The sequence below is a fragment of the Nycticebus coucang genome, chromosome 24 (genome assembly GCF_027406575.1).
Source record: "Nycticebus coucang isolate mNycCou1 chromosome 24, mNycCou1.pri, whole genome shotgun sequence".
Taxonomy (NCBI): Eukaryota; Metazoa; Chordata; class Mammalia; order Primates; family Lorisidae; genus Nycticebus; species Nycticebus coucang.
The window spans coordinates 19,473,308-19,490,972 of NC_069803.1; positions in this window are offsets into that span (position 1 = coordinate 19,473,308).

A 17,665-nucleotide genomic window follows, 5' to 3' on the forward strand; every position below is an offset into this window, starting at 1 on the left:
TAGCTTTTCAAGCTGGCTTTTGACCCCACGCCCGCATTAAAACTCATTCTGGGAAAGTCACTAGTGACTTTCTGATTACCAAATATGAGGATTCTTTCTCCATCTCTGTCCCAATTCGTCATTCCTGGCTCTCCCTCATGCAATCTACACACCAGTCGGACCTATTATATAGCATTTCCTCTAACCTGCACCCAGGCTGTTTCTCTGTGTAAAACATGCTTTACTCTGGTGGTTAAAACCTCCAAATACCTCAAGACTCAGCTCAGTAGACCCTAGGACTGTTTAAAAAGTATATATATATATGTTTTTTTTTTTTTTCAATAGTTTTTGCCTGGGCTGGGTTTGAACCTGCCACCCTTGGTATATGGGGCCAGCTCCCTACCCACTGAGCCACAGGTGCCGCCCTATTATTTAAATTTAAAAAACAAAAGCCACCCCCTCTCATGCCCCACCCCAGTACTCTTAACACTCAGCCTATTATAAAATTAACTCCTTGAAACTAAACAGGCCAGGAGTGGTGGTTCATGCCTGTAATCTGAGAACTTAGGGAGGCCCAGGTGGGAGAATTGCTGGAGACCAGAGGTTCAAGACCAGCCTGATCAACATAAGAAGACCCCATCTTAACAAAAAATAGAAAAATTAGCTGGACATGGTAGTGTGCACCTGTCGTCCCAGCTACTCAAGAAGCTGAGGCAGGAGGATCACTTAAGCCCAAGAGTTTGAGGTTGCTGTGTGCTATAATGACACTTCTGACTCTACCCCAGGCAACAGAGCAGGGCACCATCTCAAAGTAAACAAATAAATATAAAATAAAATAAGAGATTGTTAATCTCTGTGTTTCTCTACCTTTTTTATCTCAAGCACACTTGAACCTATAGTTAAACTTCCATGGCACACTTAATTATGTTGATCAAAAAAGGAATAAAAAAAAGAATATTTTTACTGTGCTTTGAACTTCTTTCAAAAATAATTTAATGAATGACCTTTAAAAATTTTTGTGGCACACCTATGATCCTCTCATGGCACACTGGTTAAAAATCACTGCTTTCTACCTTTCATAGATTGCATTTAACACACTGTCAGGACACAATTGTATTTTTAATAAATATTTGATAAGTTGAATTAAATTTGGTTGAATTTCTAGATGAAACTGTTGCAGGAAGATGAGGCCCAATGGAGAGAAAGAGCACTCAAACACCATAGTTAAGAGGAAAAAGACTTTTATTTCAGCCAGCAGAGCTTATGGCACAGAACAATTCAAAATGGCCATGCTCTCCGACTGGCTTGGTCATTTCCTTTTTATCCAGTCAAAATGTTCCAACCCACAGGTTCCTTTCTCATTTTTCAGTTTGAATAGAGTGGGAGATGCTGTTCCAACCCCCACAGAACTACAGGATTTCACAGAAGTGGAAATTTCCAGGTTGCAGGAGGTTAAGTCTACAAATTCCTAAGAGCTGAGTCACTGTGGAGGGGACCCTAAGGTGTGTCCTTGGGGTCTCCTTGAGAAGCCCTGTTCTCCTAGACCTCATCCTTCCCGGGTATCCTCTCTCAAACAAATAAACCCCCAAAGAACTTGAGTGGACTCCGCAAGGTAACATGCAAGGAAGACAATCCAAAATGAGCTGTTGTCTCTGAAAAGCCACTCTGAGCTGGCTTCGCTTATGGAAGAAAGAAAGCAGGAGAGGCTAGACCCTCAGTTTATCCTCCTGGGCTGGTTCCCTGAGCGGGGCCAGGATCTCTTTTCAGAGTCTTCCATGATTTTTATTGTCAAGTAGGGACCGATGCTGCTGCAGATGTCTCATTAGCACACAGGTGCACACACACACATACACTCATGTGCACACGCGCAGTGTAAGAGTAAAAAACATATCACATTTGTCCTTCCCCTTGCCGTGAAGGTGTGTGAACATGAGGATCCAGGGAGTCTGGCTCCTCGGATGAGTTCATTCTGTCTGGCATTTTCATTATTGCAATTTGTCTCTTACAATAGGTCCCTCTTGTTTTCCACAGTGGAAGGAGTGTTCTTTTATATTCCTGCTTATTAAAAACCTCCAACATACCACAGCACAAAGGAACAGCAAGGCTATTATGGAGACGGGAGTGCTCATACCGTGAACCTGCATTCAGCCCCAGAGACAGATAAAGGGCTTCCTTTAACTTCGATGGCAACTGCAGATGGCCAACGTTGTAACCCCAACACGACAGAAAACAGTCTCACCCCTTCTCAGTGCTTAAGCAACCTGTGTGGGTGGTCGGCAGTGCACATTCCACATCTCAGTTCTGTCACTTGCTAGTTGTGTAACTTTGCTTATTCTCATAGAATGGGGATGAGATCGTGTCCCTCATAGAGCTAGTATAATAATATAGCACCCTAACCCAATGTCTGGGTGGTTTTATGGTCTTTCTTCCGTAAAAAAACCCAACCAAATGGGTGGTTACTTTTAACAAGCAAATACTCGTGGCTACCCCATCACATTAGAGAAAATAGTTACCACTCCTTGGGAAAAATGGTACAATCATTTATTTTTATTTATTTATTTTTCATTATTTCTTTTTGAGACAGAGTCTCACCATGTTGCCCCCAGTAGAGTGCTGTGGTATCACAGTTCACAGCAACCTCCAACTCCTGGGTTTAAGCGATTCTCTTGCCTCAGCCTCCCAAGTAGCTAGGACTACAGGCGCCCGCCACAACACCTGGCCATTTTTTGGTTGTAGTTCTCATTGTTGTTTGGCAGGTACAATCATTTAAAAAATCAAACTGAGGCTCAGTGCCTGTAGCTCAGCAGCTAGGGCGCCAGCCCTGTACACTAGAGCTGGCAGGTTTGAATCCAGCCTGGGCCTGCCAAACGACAGTGACAACCACAACAATAACAACAACAACAAAGTCAAACTGAATATGCACTTCACAGCAAGTAAGTTATAGGGTCTTTGCTGTTAGGTCAAGGAGTGAGGAGACTGAATGGCTGTCTAAGATTATCTCAGACAGCCTACTGAGATGGATAAGGTTAGAAACAGACAGAGCTGGCCAATGTAAGTCATTCTCCCTGTGTGGAGGAACAGCTGCATGTGAGGAACGGCTCATTGGAGCCCTGGGGTCACTAAGAAGAGAGGAAAAGTGGTTAGAAGAAGCTGAGCATTTCGTAATAAAATAAATTGCTGTCAATATCCGAGCACTGGTGTGAATATATAAGCCGCGTGGATGTCTGTTTCTGGGGCTGTGAGGTAAGGCTGGTCAGGGACTGGGCCGAGGTCCACCGCGATTGATGAGAACATTCACCAAAAGCCACACTTCTGGACACAGGCAGCCTCTGCTCTGGCTAATGAAGAGGAAACATGTCGTTATTTTAGCTCTGCCAGTCATTCATCAATAACTCTTCCAGAAGTCACCTCACTCCTCTTAGTTTCTTCCTCTGAGAAGTAAAGCTCCCACCTGTTTCCCAGCCATTTTCAGAAAGGTATTCAAAGATGGTGGAAATGATTTAGAAGTTCTCAGAGAGAGACACCACAGGTCAAATCCCATTAGAAAAAAAATACAGGGCAGTACTAACTGCTCCCCGACAGAATGAAGCCTCATCTTAGCAAAGAATGAAGATTTACAGCAGTTCTGAAGCCCTGGAGAGCGTCGCTTTGCAAGGTTGTTTTTCCTATTGTAATAATATCTATTTATTTGTGTATCAGAAGCTCCAAACAAGAGTAACGAGCATCAGATGACGACTCAGGAGACTTGGGTATTTTCTTGGCTGTGTGACTCTGGGAAAACCACTTACCCTTTCTGGTCTCAGTGCACATATCTAAGCCTTATGTTTTACAGAAAAATTGTTCTGACTACGTCCCTTTCATTTTCAAAATGCTCTCATCCTTATGGCACTGAGACGATAATATGTACTATTAGAATCTTGTAGAGTTTGCGATCTCACACCTCTGGGAATCAATAATCTCAGAAGTATGCACAGGGCTCTGTCGCCTTTTTTTATTCCTGCTGCCTACTTTATTAAGTTTAATACTTTTTCTGGTGACATATTTATGATTTAATTTATTTTTAAAAATTGTTTATTTTTATTTGACAAATAAGTATATATAATATGTATATCATAATATATAATAACATTATATAATATATATGTAATATACACATTATATATATAAAATATATATCTATATTGGCCAGGTGCAGTGGCTCATGCCTGTAATCCTAGCACCTGGGAGGCTGTGACAGGCGGATTGCTTGAGCTCAGGAGTTCAAGACCAGCCTGAGCAAGAGCGAGACCCCATTACTATTAAAAATAGTAAAACTAGCCGGGCGTTATGGCAGGCACCTGTGGCCCCAGGAAGTTGAGGCAAAGGATCTCTTGAGCCCAAGAGTTTGAGGTTGCTGTGAGCTATGATGTCATAGCACTCTACCCAGGGCAACAAAGTGAGACTCTGTCTCAAGAAAAAAGTATATATTTATAAGTTACAGTGTGTTTTGATCTGTGTATACATGGGAGAGAGAGTCAATCGAGGTAATTAACGTATCTCTTTTTGTCATGAAAAGGCTAAAAATTTACTGAGCAGTTTCAAAATACATGTTGTGATTAACTGGGGTCACTGTGCTGTGCAGCAGACACTAACACTCATTCCTGCAATCCACCTGAGACTTTGTACCTTTGATCAACATTCCCTTTATCTCTATCTCTTGTCCTCCCCACATACAGCCTCTGGTAACCACCTTTGTGTGCTTTGTTTCTATGAGATCAATATTTTTATTCATTTTTTGTTTATTTTTTGAGGCAGAGTCTTATTATGTCGCCCTCGATAGAGTACTTTGGCATCACAGCTCACAGCAACCTCAAACTTTTGGCTTTAAGCGATTCTCTTGCCTCAGCCTCCCAAGTAGCTGGGACTACAGTCATGGGCACAATGCCCAGCTATTTTTTGGTTGCCGTTGTCATTGCTGTTTAGCAGGCCCGGGCCGAGCTCGAACCCACCAGCTTCGGTGTATGTGGCTGGTGCCCTACCCACTGAGCTACGGTCAAGATCAATATTTTTAGATCCCACCCATAAGTGTGATAAATACAGTTTTAGTCTCTGGCTTGTTTAACTTAGCATAATGTCTTCCAGCTCCATCTATGTTTTCACAAATGATAGAATTTCCTTCTTTTTAATGGCTGTATAGTATTCCATTGTGTATAAATAACACATTTTTTTACTCTATTCAGATATTTAGGCTGATTGCATATCTTGGCTACTATAAATAGTGCTGAAATGGCCATGGAAGTTCAGACATCTCTTTGACCTACCAACTTCAATGCCTTCAATGTAAACCCGGAAGTGGAATTGTTGAATGATATGGTAATTCCATTGGGTGAGGAATCCCCCCACTTTTTCTCAAAATAACTGTACTAACTTGTATAATACATAAGGGTTCCCCTTTAGATCTTTGCCAACCTTGTTATCATTCCTTTTTTTTGATAATAGCCATTCTAACAGGTGTGAGATAACACCTCATTGTGCTTTTGATTTGCATTTCCCTGATGATTAGAGATATTGATCATTTTTTCATATACTTGTTTGGCCATCCTCTGTCTTTTCTTGAGAGATATCTACTCAGATCCTTTTCCCATTTTTTAAATAGAATTATTTCTTTTTTTGCTGTTGAGTTGCTTAAATTTCTTATACATGTATATTCTCGTTGTTAATCCCTTGTCAGATTGATAATTTGCAAATATTTTCTCTCAATCTGCAGGTTGTTTCTTAATCTTTGTTAATTGTTTCTCTTTTCTACCCAAAAGTTTTTTTTGTTCCATGGAAAAAACTCAATCGGTGTATCAATAATATTAATAATATCTATATGTTTACCTTTCAGATTTGTCCATCATTTCCCTTAGCTGGAATTAGGATAGAAGTCTTCCTGTTAAGTTCCAGATTAGCCAGGTTGCAACTTTATTGATATTTATTTTGGTGTCCAAGAGAATACAAAAGGCAACTTAGAAGATGGATGTTTCTAATTAGCTGAATGACTTTGGGCATATTTTATTGAACACAGCCTTAAGTACTCTTCCAGTTTTAGAGTCCTCTGAGCTTCTGGTTTTTCACAGCACTGAACAAATGGGATTAGGACTTAGTGAGAATTATCTTGAGTCAACTATTAACTTTTTCTTTTTCTCTTATATCTCCTTGGATTCTCTAGCAAACGGTGCAATTAATCTAATGCAGCTGAGAGGCATTGCTAGATCAGAGATGTGTAACTAATAATAAGGGAAAATGGCAAGTACTAGCTGACACTTTGGGGAGGAAATAAAAACACCAGAAATAAACTTCAGAGTGGAAGATGCAAGAACTTACACCCAAGGTTCCTGGAAACCTCCATTTAACACTCATTTTGCATCTTCTCTCAGATTTGTAATTGATGGGCAAAAAATAATCTGTGGTGCCTTCTAGAGCGGCATTCCTTCTGTTCAAGCTGGTCTTCCAAATCTTGAGCTACTTAAGAAAACTCAAAAGAGAATCAATAAAAGTTTAGTGTGAAGATGTCTGGATATGAAAATGCTCTGTGGCCTTGATGTAATGTTTGACTTCTGAGCTTTGTTAGCATTAACATAGTAACAAGAGAGACAATATCTCCTCACTCAGGGAACCTGAGTTGAGGTTTTGTTTCTGGGTTTTCATTGGAAGTTTTTTTTTTTAGAGACAGAGTCTCACTTTATCGCCCTCGGTAGAGTGCTGTGGCATCACAGCTCACAGTAACCTCCAGCTCTTGGGCTTAGGCGATTCTCTTGCCTCAGTCTCCCAAGTAGCTGGGACTACAAGTGCCCGCCACAACACTCAGCTATTTTTTGTTGCAGTTTGGCCGGGGCCAGGTTTGAACCCGCCACCCTCAGTATATGGAGCCAGTGCCCTACCCACTGTGCCACAGGCGCCACCCAGTGGAAGTTTGATACTCAACCCAGGATTACAGATCCTGGTGACAGAGTGGTTCGTGAGAAATAAGCCATAGATTAGAGTAGGGTCTGAAAGTTGAGGACTGATTTTGACAGTCTAAGAAGGCTGATGAAGCAAGGCAGGCAATCGTAAGGCCCACAGCAGACATGGGAAGGAGGAACCAAGCTCCACTGAGCACCTGTTCTGCCCCAGTATTTTGTTAAGGATATTTGAATCTTTGTCCATTAGGAACATTGCCTGTAATTTTCTTTTCTTGTAGTATCCTCATCTGGCTTTGCTATCAGGGTAACTGAATTTATCTGTTTCCTCCAGGTTATTCCTTCTTCCTCCTTTTTGTGGGACCACAACAATTGTTGTATAATCCATTTTCTTTTTGTAGTATCAGTTGTAACGTTTCTTCTTCTGTTTCTGATTTAGTTTCCTTGAGTCTTCTGTTTTCTTTGTTTGTTGTTTGTTTTTTCTTTTTTGTCTATCTAAAAACAATCTGATGGTTTGTCCCCCCAGGGGTCAGGGGTGCCTTGCAAGCAGGCTGCAGCTAGGACCCACACTGCCTTCTTCCCTCCACACCCCCCTCCCATTTGTACACACAGGTGAACAGGCTCACTTCCTGTGATTAATTTACAAATCTCCCATTCTTGCCTCAAAGAATGTGGTTGAGATGCAGAATGTTCAGGCTCTGGGGTCATACAGATCCCCTAGGACCCACTGGCCCCCTGTGGTTCCCACAGTCTGGACTGGAGTTGGGTGGAAACAAGAAAGATGAAAACCAAGGGGCGTGAGTCCCCTAGGGAGCACAGAAGGGACTGGTGGGTGGAGAAGCAATATGGCCCCTCTGTTTTGCCTGGTGTCTGCGGTGTCAGGACTGGAAGGCATTGCCAGCCTGGTGCTTTTTCCTTAAGAAGTTCCCTGTTCACTGGCAGCAGCAGCTTCTGGGTTGTGAGAACAGAAGAGCTCTCCAGCAGTTGGGGAGCCCACTGACTGCCAGAGATTTGGGGGAGGGAGAAATGAAGCCCTCCGCCTACCCATCTAGCCGGACTGCGAACTTCACAGGTGCTGGTCCCTGCCTGTTCCGGTCCTTTTGTATTCTGCTCCCAAACCTCTTCCCTGGTAGGGTAGTTCTGGCAAGTTCTTTTCCCATTGCCGCAGCCACTGCTCCAAATCACAGGATTTTTTCCAAATGTCAAGAAGCCACTTTTTAATTCCAGAAACAAACTCTGAGCATCAGGGCATGGGGCAGGCTGGGCAGTGGGAACTGGGCTTCTCCAAGCAGAACATGTGACAACAGCATCGCATATTCCAGGAGTCTCCAGGCCCTTCCGACTCTTCTTTAAAATGTCCTAAGGAGTTGGGGTTCTCTTTTGTTGACGGTGTGTACAGAATGCGTAAGGAAAGTAAAATGTGTTTTGGTAAAGAAGGTTATGAAGAAAATGGGAGGATGTGGGTTTTGCCACAGAGAAAATAATTTGTATAGTTTAGAGGTTAAAGTTTGTTTCAAACTTTAAACTTCATTTCAAAATGGACAATGATATAGGTGAAAATAAATGGATGGGGTGGCACCTGTGGCTCAAGGAGTAGGGTGCTGGCCCCATATACCAGGGTTGGCGGGTTCAAGCCCAGCCCCGACCAAAACTACAAAAAAAAAAAAGAAAAAGAAAGAAAGAAAAGAAAAAGAAATGGATCTAGAATATTGGGAAAAGGTAAAAATTGAAAACATTTTCTAGGAAGGTATAAAAGCTTTGTAAATTCAACAATAAAAAAATTGTATCCATGGTATAATACAAAAATTTGTGTACATAAAAACAACTGCAATAGTAAATAAATAAAAAAAGCTTTGTAAAAATATGGTCTTGTGTGTGGTCAAAAGCTGACTGAGATTGGGTTGATTGGTGTAAGGGTTTTATTAAAATTAGCTTTTGTGTGATCAGGCACAGAGGCTCGTGCCTGTAATTCCAGCACTCTGGGGGGATAGCTTGAGCTTGGGAGTTCAAGACAAGCCTGAGCAAGAATGAGGCTCCATCCCCACTAAAAATAGAAAAATCAGGTAAGCATTGCTGTGGGTGCCTGTAGTCCCAGCTACTCAGGAGGCTGAGACAGAAGGATTGCTTGAACCCAGGAGATTCAGATGGCTGTGAGCTATGCTCATGCCATGGCCTTCTAGCCTGGGCAACAGAGCGAGTCTCCGTCTCAAAAAACCAAACCAAAACAAAATCATTAGCTTTTGTATTGGTAATATACTAATGCAAAAGTAAAATTTGTTTTTCTTTTTTGAACAAGATTTTCACATAATATTAAAAAGAGATAATAATTTTGTTTTACCTTTTGAGTAAACTGTAATTAAATAGAGGGGGAGACCGTGGGATTCATCAGGGTGGGAATCTTTAGATGTTTATTAAAGAAATGGAATGACTAAAGTAGAAATTGATGGGATTAAAATACAGGTCTTAATACAAAACTATCAAACTATACCCAACTATTAAAATACAGGTCTTAATACAAACCATTGGTCTCCCAACAGGAAAGGGCCTCAAAGCAATTATTTTGTATTTACCCGTTCCAGAAGGTTCACATGACTACCCCTGATTAAGAACCATTGAACTAATTCAATTATTCACTTTATTGCTTAGGCAACTGAAGCCTAGAGATAAATGAGTTGACCTGATGACCTAAAAAAGAAAAAAAAAAAACAGATTAGAGAAATTTAAAAAGCCACAAGACACAGATTACAGTGGAGAAAAAAGGGACCAACAATTGCCTCCAGCATTGTGAAGGCAGCTTAATCAAGATAGAGATTGACAAAGGGGTCCAGATCCCCAGGCTCAGCCTACTGAGGGGACTCCAGATTTTTTCACAAGAGACTGAAAAAGGGTCTGGGGGTGGAATAAGAGAAATTTCAGGGGCTGGAACATGAACATGTACCGGTTAATAGTAGTATGGAAGTCGGAATGTTGGAACAGGTTTTATGTACTTTTGTCTCCTTTCCCTAAATGTTTCATGAGAATGGATAATGTGTCTGACGGGGAATGTTTCCCTTATCTGATACGGTGAAACAGAAGGCGTGTAAATCTGCCTGTTAAGTGATATTAATGGGACATGCTGAATGGGAACCAGTAAGACTGGCCAGACCACACAGGGCAGAGAGGAGCCTGGAGTGCTGGTGGGGGACACACTGTCCACTGGACAGCCCTCTGTGGAGCCTTTCCTGGGCCTAAAGCCTGTGAGCGCCTCCCAGTGACGACTCCTGGGACTGAGGGGCATTGACTCCCTTGTTACGGGACTCTCATTAAAGCCTCCCCTATGACTGAGGACACCTGAGTTACCTTGCTGTCTTGTGTGACAGCAGTGGCCAGAGAGCTCTGTAATGCAATAGGAATGTTGTGGACAGGGTCATGCTGCCTGGGAAGTGAGCAGAGAGCCTCTTTCCCCCTGGGACTGGCTCTGGAACTGTGTGAAGAGCTGCTGATCCTGCAGTGCCCAGAACACAACTTTCACCTGACCCACAAAGGGCTGCTTGGTGTGTGGGTGGCAGTTCCGAGGTGAATGGACAACTTCCTTTTAGAAGGCTGCTATTTGGATTGAAGATGAGTCAGGAAAACTTTTTTCTTTTGAGCTATTTATAGCTGATAGCATTTGGGTAGAGTATAATTTTGGGAACAAAATAGAAATATTTACCTTTCTTAATACCTACTTTCTCCAAAATTTGGAAACTATTCATGAGTATTCTTATTTTATGGCAATCTAGTTACTTGTGTAAGCTCAATATTAGCATATGTTTTCTCTTGTAACAGGATATACTGGAAGCACTGGTGTTATTTACTAAAGCTTTGACTGGAAGGGTATGTTTTCAGATACAATTAGATTAATATGAGGAATTGAGGTGCACTGTTCAGAGCCAATGAAAAGCCCCTTAGAAAAACCACTCCGGGTCCTTGTGTGTTTGGTTCCTTCATAAGGTTCCTGACCATTCAGTAAGAAATGGCAATTTCTGAAGGTCCAGGAGCCTTAAGATTTGGGAGACTTCAAGAAGAGAGGAATTCACCCAATTTGCACAGATATCACAGGCACAGTCTGATGTCAAAGTCTTGGCTTGGCTACCTAGACTCAAGGTCTGTGAAAGTCTAGTCTGAAATTTCTTATAGAATTTCTAGCAAAGTCAATTTAACAAGAGCCTATCCGGCCAACCACTTCTCTTGCTGCACTTTATGCAAATAATCAGGGCAAGTAAAACACAAATAAAAACTACTTTGCAAGTAACTTCATCTTAATATGATTTCTCTTTGGTAGAACAGGGAGGTGGAGAGAGAAAAATTATGGTGCAGAAGAAAACTAGCACACCTGTTATTAGATTCCAGATCAGGCCATGGTTTTAGTGTCTTTATTATTTGGCTATAGCTTGGCCTAAATCTTGATTTTTTTTTCTTCTGTTTTGAAATAAAAATTCTTTTATATATTTATATATATATATTTTTTGGGGGGTTGGGTTTGAACCTGCCACCTCTGGTGTATGGGGCTGGTACCCTACTCCTTGAGCCATAGGCACCACCAAAAATTACCTTTTTGATTGTAATCCTTGTGTGCATTACGTTTCTACTATTCAAATGATTAATGTTAAGTTACTTCTTCCAAGAAAACAAAAACAGTGCCTGTTTTTTTTTTTTTTTTGTAGAGACAGAGTCTCACTTTATGGCCCTCGGTAGAGTGCCGTGGCCTCACACAGCTCACAGCAACCTCCAACTCCTGGGCTTAAGCGATTCTCTTGCCTCAGCCTCCCAAGCAGCTGGGACTACAGGCGCCCGCCACAACGCCCGGCTATCTTTTGGTTGCAGTTTGGCCGGGGCCGGGTTTGAACCCACCACCCTCGGTATATGGGGCCGGCGCCTTACCGACTGAGCCACAGGCGCCGCCCCCAGTGCCTGTTTTTTTGAGAGAGAAAGTCTTACTCTGTTTCCCTCAGTAGGCATCACAGCTGAAAGCAACTTCAAACTCTTAGGTTTAAGAGATCCTCCTGCCTCAGCCTCCCAAGTAGTTGGGACTACAGGTACCTGCCACATGCCCTGGCTAGTTTTTCTGTTTTTAGTAGGGATGGGGTCTTGCTCTTGCTCAGGCTGGTCTGGAACTCTTGAGCTCAAGGGATCCTCTTGCCTCAGCCTCCTAGAGTACTAGGATTACAGGTGTGGGCCACTGTGTCAGCCCAAAATAATGGTATTCTGAAGACTAGAGATAACTCAGCAAAGCCTGTGCATGTCCCCCATTTAGAACCCCACTGGGCCCAATCTTGTCACTGATGCTTTCTTCAGAAGCTGTACAGTGACACGCTCTTTCCTTTTAGGCCCTCAAAATAAGACAAGAAAGAAGCAGAAGTGCAGGGCCCGGCTCTGTGACATTTCCCTCTGGAGCTTTGCCTCTACTCTGGGGGACATGGGAGTCAGTGTAAAACGGGGTTCCTTGATTCTGGGGCTCTGGTGCTCAGCCTTCCAGCTGTCCCCGCTTCTCACACATATTCGTATTAGGCCCTGGACACTGCAAACAGTTTGCTGGCCCTGTTTCTTGATGGGCTCTACCAGAAGCTGAGTGGTCCAGTTGAAAGAAAAATGGAGATTAAATTGGAAGCCACCTATCCAAACAAAATTCGTCTTCTTATAAAATCTTGTATTGAATTCCTATGATTTTTGTATTACGTCGGTATCTATTTATTAATCTTCCCCTAAATAACATACCCAAATTCCTTCCCATGAATGATTCAAGGAAAAAATTCTCAAGGGGCCAGAACTAGTGCCTATAGTTAACGTAGGGCTTGGAGACCCGGGGAGACCCTCTGTAGCTCCTCCAGGAAGGGAATTCAGATGTAGTTAGACCAGTGCTTTGATGTTCATGCAAATAAAGATTCTGATTCCTTAGATCTGAGATGAGGCCTGAAAGTCAATGCTTCTGATCCACAAACCACGCACTTAGACACAGGGCATTCATGCCTATGTGGTGCAAAGCAAATTAAAAGAACCATGAGGGAACTGCTAAAGTCAGCCACAACATAAAAAACTACTGAAAATTAGGAACGAGCAGGATGGAGGGGGTCAATGTCCACCAACACTGGTCCGCATTATTCAGCTTTGTTTCATTAAGGATTATAGGTTCTTAGTAATGATTATTTGCCTTTCCAGGATCACTGCAATATAACAGGCAAATAAAAGTCACTCGGATTCTTTCCACATGCACACACAAAAAAGCAGGGTAATGGAGCAGATGAGCTGATTGGTTGTGCTCCAGAATAAGTCAATTCCAAACAGTGTTACCTGATACCAATACCAGTTTCCCAAGACAACAGTTCATGAAAACTCCACCCTTCAGCCTTTGCCCTTGTCTAGTTCTGAATTATAGGCCCAGGGGAAGAGCTCAGATGGAAAATATTCTGGCCACCCTGTGGAAATGTTTTCTTTTCCATAATTCATTAAGAACCGAGGCTCCTGGTTGTGTTCCCTGCTTTTGGCTGAAATGGTCCTTTTTTTTTTGGTTTTCTTTCTTTCAAAATGCCACCCCCACTGTGTTTAGTCCTATTTCCTTATGCAAAATCAAGTAATTCCTGTTTTCTAGATAAAATTGTCCTCCAAAAATCTTGCCCCTTTCTGACTTACCATTTTTACTTGCACTATTCTTCCTACGAGTGTAGGAAATTCTCCTTATCACAACCACGATCTCGCTCTGTGCCCACCTGTCCAAACAGCCTGGCATTCCAAACCTGGGTTCAAGGTCCTGGTGGAGTCTAGGAAGGTACAATTCTTTAATATCACCTGAAATCTCACTATAGACGTGATTCCTTCCACTTCTGAACACCTGTAATATTTATTATCTATATTACTCACTAGGGGATCTAAATTTTCAGCCATTTATTACTCTACATCTGTGCCTTATCTTTCCACTTAGACTCAACACTCCTTAAGGCAGTGGTTCTCAACCTGTGGGTCACAACCCATTTTTAACAATGAAAATGTGTTGCGGCATTAGGAAGGTTGAGAACCACTGCCTTAAAGACAAGAATTAGAGCTTATATCTACTTGTCTGTATCCCCATGGTACCTGCTTATCGAAGAATCATTATCAATAGATGTTAGTTACTGTCCAGTTGTGTAGTTTATATCCTGACAGCCCTGTGGAAATTTTCCTCCAAAATTCAAAACTCTTTCTCTATTTCACCTTGAACTCCAGCTGCCTGTAATATCACTCGATCTTCTTCACTAAATTTTGACTTATTTTTCAATCTTTGTTTGCATTCTCATTTTTCCAAAACCTTCCCAAGCCATCCTATCTGTCACTGAGTTTCTAACTCCTTAGTTTATGGCATACTGTCCACATAACTAACTTCTGTAGCACTTAAAATATATGGCCTCATAGTTTGCCCAATTTTTCCTTCATATTACATCTTACCAGTATCACCAGTGGCGCGATGGGTATTATCCAGGGCTAACCAAAAATGCAATACTAAAAGCAGAAATTCCGGATGGGAAATTTTGATACTCCATTGAGTAGTAGAAAGCACCATTTCTTTCACTTTACAGCTAATCTTCTATAGGTGGGTGTTTTAACTTCTAAAATGCAGACTAAGAATTTTAAAGAGTTGAGTTTTCTTTGATCAGCAAATAAAGGAAAGCTGTAAAGGGAGGCTGGCAATTAGTCTTATTTTAGTCTTCTTTGGCCAACATGCCCAGTTTATGAGTGTTAATTTCTCTGCTTGTAAGTGATATTATAGAGTAACTTCTCAATTCATTCTAGGAAGATGAGGAATTTCTCTTCTAAAACACAACTGTACAATTCAAAGAGTAAGAGGCCTAAACCATGGCTTCCCCTTATTACGGCATTAGACTCTGGGGGAGTTTCAGAATACATTTGCATGTGGGAGGGATATCAAACATTAGGGACCTGAGGGTAAACTGGAGCCTTCCAAAGTGTCTTTTTTTTTTTTTTTGTGGTTTTTGGCCGGGGCTAGGTTTGAACCCGCCACCTCCGGCATATGGGACCGGCGCCCTACTCCTTGAGCCACAGGTGCCGCCCCTTCCAAAGTGTCTTTCCATGATCCCACCTGTATAGGGCCCTCCCCTTGAATGTGGGAAACACCTGGTACCTCTCATGAATAGCATACTGGGCAAAAGGGATAGACGGCCTTTTCAAGACTCTAACGGGCTGTGACTCTCTCTTGCCCTCTCGCTCTTCTGCCCTCCTGTGTGTTCACCTTGATGAAGCCAGCTGTCAGATGTGACACAGAGGCCTACATGACATGGAACTGAGGGAAGCCTCCAGACCAAGGCTGGAAATGAGGCCCCAAGTCCAACATCCTGTGAGGAGCTCACCCCTGCCACACAGCCACACATGTGAGGCTGGGAGCAGCTCCTTCCCCACCTGTCCCTTTGATTGCAGCCTGGGGTCTCCTTTGAGCAGCTATGATGCAGAAGATGCAGCAAGCCACACCTGCCTTCCTGACTTAGAGAATGTATAAGGTAATCAACATTATGATTTTAAGCCACTGAATTTTGGAATAATTTGTTATGCCATAAAAAGTTATTGAATATATCCATGAAGGAATCTTTTTTCTTATGCACAGGAATTCCATAGGACATCTTCATTTTGCTTTACCCTAACATTTTCATTTTATCGAATTATTTATTTTTTGAGACAGAGTCTCAAGCTGTCGCCCTGGGTAGAGTGCTGTGCCATCATTGCTCACAGCAACCTCTAACTCTTGGGTTCAAGAGATTCTCTTGCCTCAGCCTCCCAAGTAGCTGGGACTACAGGTGCCTGGCACAACACCCAGCTATTTTTGGTTATAGTTGTCATTGCTGTTTGGCGGGCTGGGCTGGATTCGAACCCACCAGCTCTGGTGTATGTGGCTGGTACCTTAGCCTCTTGAGCTACATGTGCCCAGCCAACATTTTCATTTTAATCTTCAAACAGTCTTGTAAGTAAAAAAAACATGATTGTGACACATTTTCTGGACTTTTCTATTATATAACACCTTCTGAAACTGCACTGTAGGACCACAGCCTCCTCCCTGGACTCCCTGCTTAAACAATTCAAGGGAATTTCATTCATAGGATGAATAATAGTGCCTATTGCTTTACTTGAAAAGATAATTTTGATATATTTTTATCCTAGAAATTTGGGCTTGGTAAAAAGATAAAAAAACACTCAATTATTTGTAGAAACTATAGTAGTGAGATCATGATGTATGCAAGTTGGAGGGGGTGTGAGAAAGAGAGAGAGGGACGTTGGCATTAAATACTCATGTGTTTTCCAATGTGGAGATAAAGAAGCCTAAGGGTAAGCAAAAGAAACCATTAGCTGTATATATATGTGAAGAGAAAAGAATGTAGCAGATTAAGAAAATGAAGCCTAAAGACATGATTGCAAGAGGGACTTTACCTAACAATTGCAATCAGTGTAACCTGGCTTATTGTACCCTCAATGAATCCCCAACAATAAAAAAAAAAAAAAGATAAAGAAGCCTATATATAGTCCATGATAGAGAAAGAGAAGAAATAATAAACTGATAAACAATCTTGGTTCCTGATGGCTGGTCACTGGATCAGGTATACAACTCTTCCTGTCATTAATAAAGTCACCTCTGAGCTTACTTTAGTCAGTCTGAATTGCTTGTGACTTAAAGAACCCTTATCAGTACAAATAGCTGCCCCAGTACAAAAATTCCCAAGCACCTTTGAGAATTGAAATCTCCGCTAAGATGCATAAACATTAAATAAATTTAAATCCCCATTTAACTGCACATAAAGCTAGTGACTTGAGTATCTACAATTCAAACCCAACATAGGCTTACAATGTTAGGATTGTAAGTATTGTGGATACTTAGGATAAAGTATTGAGTTCTTAAAAGGATTCTAGTTTTAGGACCAAGGATAGTCCTAAATGGTGGTCCAAGGAAGTCTTATGTGCCATTCACCCCTAGATTCTGTAGTAAAATTCCAAGGAAGCACTGTGTGAGGTATAGAAGCTGAGGGGGAACCAAAAATCTGTTAGTTAGGCAAGGGTCTGAGATTCCAACAGTGTTCTGGCAAAAGTTGAATTAAAACACATCTCTTATGTTCCGAGTCCGATAGAAAGAGTCTTCTCCCAAAGAATCTAACTTATAGAATCAATATAAATAAGTAAATTGTTAGAAATGAAGAATGAAAAGAGGAAGATAAATGCCTAGACCTCCAGGGAATCTGATATGCACAGGACATTTTTGAGTAGAAGAGGAAGAAATGGCGCCCTGGCCAAGGAGGCAGGTATGGCCCAGGTTTGCTCAGACTGTGGAGAAGGTATGAGCAGGACAGTAAAGCAGAGCCCAGCACAACAGTGACCTGCTCAGGCTCCAGAGCTGACTGCCATGGTTCGAATGCCAGCTCTGCTGATCAGCTGATTTCAGGTGAGTTACCAACTCCTCTGCGCCTCCCTCTCCTGATCTAAAAATGGAGCGGACAATAGTACCTCCAGAGGAAGGCTATGAGACTTAATTGAGTTCCATATGTGAAGTTCTTAAAGTAGTAATTGAAAAATTAAAAAATTGTACCTGCTGTTAGAGCCCTTGGCACACAGCTTGTACTTTTTAATACAAAGTGATTTCATTCACCAGCAAACTTTCTCTGATCTTACCAATCACAAAGGTATTTGTTCCTTAAGGGGGGGAGGAGTTAGTAAAAACATGGAGACCCAGCAGAAGAGACGTGACCTGCACAGCCCACACAGTGTGATGTTCTGAGTAG